This window comes from Vespa crabro, chromosome 6 (assembly GCF_910589235.1).
Source record: "Vespa crabro chromosome 6, iyVesCrab1.2, whole genome shotgun sequence".
In the NCBI taxonomy this organism is placed as follows: Eukaryota; Metazoa; Arthropoda; class Insecta; order Hymenoptera; family Vespidae; genus Vespa; species Vespa crabro.
Genome location: NC_060960.1, coordinates 9917619 through 9920118, shown reverse-complemented (window position 1 = coordinate 9920118; position 2500 = coordinate 9917619). Strand labels below are relative to the sequence as shown.

Here is a 2500-nt window from a genome sequence, read left to right as displayed (position 1 = left end):
CCTTCCCCACCAACCCAACCCCACCAGTTCTTTCCTTAAAGGGGTGTGAGAAGGAAGACGATGGCGATGGCAAGACCACCACGTTGATTCTGAGGGGATGAGGAAAACCAAGAAAGAAGACAAAGAGAGAGAAAGAGAAAGAGAGAGGGGAAGACAGACAGAGAAAAAGACTTGGCAATCCGAATGAACGAACTACATCGCATACAGGGTCTTAGTAGGACTTAACGAATATTGCCGTCGATATCCAGAAGCCTCGATATCCAGCTCCTCTCTCCCTCTCTCTCTCTCTCTCTCTCTCTCTCTCTTTGTCTCTTTCGTACAAGTACGAATAAGAAAGAGAGAGAGAGAGAGAGAGAAAGAGAGACTCACGAATTTCTCTCTTCGGCAAGTCGCCAACGATTCGACGAATCCCCGAGCCTTATATTTTTTTCTTTTTCTCTTTTTTTCCTCTCTTTTCTTTTGCCTTTTTTTTTTTTTTTGCTTTTTTTTTCTTTTCTTTTATTTCTCTTTTTTTTTTTCTTTCTCTCTCGATCGTTCGTTTTTAGAATCGACATCTTTACAACTCGCGTTCTCATTGTTGGATATTAAAATATATAGATAAAACTATAAAGAGCTATATACATTGATACACATGTCTTTCTATCTGTGAGTGCGTGTGTATGCTAGGAAAGAGATCCATACGTATTTATGTATGTATGTATGTATGTGTTTATATATATATATATATATATATATATATATGTATATATATTTTCACGTATCTACAAGTGAGTCAGATTTTAACGGCTTTTCTGCGGACGGACGTTAAGCGCTTGGATGAGAAAAGCTGAAATAGTCGTCGAATTGGATTTCTCGAAGTAGGCGTTATCCCGATGACGTACTTTGATGCCTTTCAATACACCTTAGAAAAAGCACTCGATCGTACTTTTTCGTAAAATTTCGTAGAGAACGAACGAACGAACGAACGAACGAACGAACGAATGAACGACCGAACGAACGAACGAACGAACGTTGAGATTCAGAATTTATGTTACGTCACGGAAAGCTTTCTGGGTTGTTGCACGCTGAGTTAAAGAGAATGAGAGAGAAGGAGAGAAAGAAGAGACGGAGGACAGGGCAGATAAATTAGCACGAGTAATGAAGACCGAGCTTCGCGTCTGATTAAACAAACACAGGGAAGAAACGAGTTCGCTCAGTTCCACGACGGACGAACGTTACTAAAGAGAGACAGTGAGAGAGAGTGAGAGAGAGAGAGAGAGGAGAACTGGTGGAAGTAGAAGAAGAATCTGCGATTCTTACTTTCGACCAAGCGAAGAGCCCCCGTTCTATTCTGCTTCTAATTAACTAAAGCGGACGTGGTCGCACATTCCAAGATATTGCTTTTGACTATTACTCTTCCACGAGTTCTACTACTTTCTTTTCTCTCTCTCTCTCTCTCTCTCTCTCTCTCTCTCTGTCTCTCTTTATCTTTATCTTTCTCTCCCTCTCTCTCTCTTTCTCTCTCTTGGTTGCTTGCTTACTTAGTTACTTACTTTACTTTCTTAGTTTTATTTCTGCCCTGGCACACGACGTGCCTTTTAACTTATCTCTAAAATTCTTTTTCCTTGAGAATAACCCGTTAAGATTTCACGGTTAAGATTCATGTAAAGGAAAATTCATGTCCGATTAAATTTGATTTCTTTATGTAACGTGAATAAATTGGAAAAAAAAGAAATCATACGAAGATTTTTTTTTTTTTTTTTTTTATTCAGTAAGAAAATTCGGGGGGAAGAGGAATAGATAGAGTTAGGGAACAGGAAGGAAGGGATATTTTTTCATTTAATTTGTATCGATTCAGATTTCACTTCGATCGTAACGATTAGGAATTCGATCGATCGATCGAAATTGATTCCACTTTAATAATATTTATTATAATATAAATTTCGCGTCGGTCTTTCTTCCCTTCTTTCCTTCTTTCCTTCTAATGAGAAAATCGAAACGTCATCGTTAGATCCCGTGATGATCTCTTAGATGGATGACATTGTTGAAGCTATAACATCGACCGAGATTTTATTTATAATCTCCTGCTTTTTATCTTTTCATTTATTACTTTTTTCTTTTTTTATTTCTTTCTTTCTATCTTTCTTTTTTAACTGTCCCGTTGACGAAGAATTAGTGATCACGGCTGCTACACTACTTTTTCTCACAATTTGTTGAAAAGATCGAAAGATAGAAGGAGACGGACAGACGGACACGGAGAAAAAGAAAGAGAGAGAGAGAGAGAGAAGGTGGAGGAGTGGAGGAGGGGGAGGAGGTGAAGGAGAATAAACGAGACAAGGACAGTGCTAGGTGAAAAAATAAATCGGACGGTAATAATTATTATCGAGCTACTTCGCGCTCGCTCGCTCGCTCGCTCGTTCGCGAGAAAAAAGATAGAGAGAGAGAGAGAGAGAGCGTGGAGGGGGTAGGGGAAAGAGATCAGCGGGTTCTCCGAGTTCGTTCTTTGCGAATTCAGGCTGCC

General features: G+C 39.4%; 1 protein-coding gene across 15 annotated transcripts in view; it reads left to right on the top strand.

Annotated features, from left to right (window-relative positions):
• Positions 1–2500, top strand: part of LOC124425069 (zinc finger homeobox protein 3) — a 399866-nt gene that overhangs the window by 82151 nt on the left and 315215 nt on the right. The window lies entirely within an intron of this gene.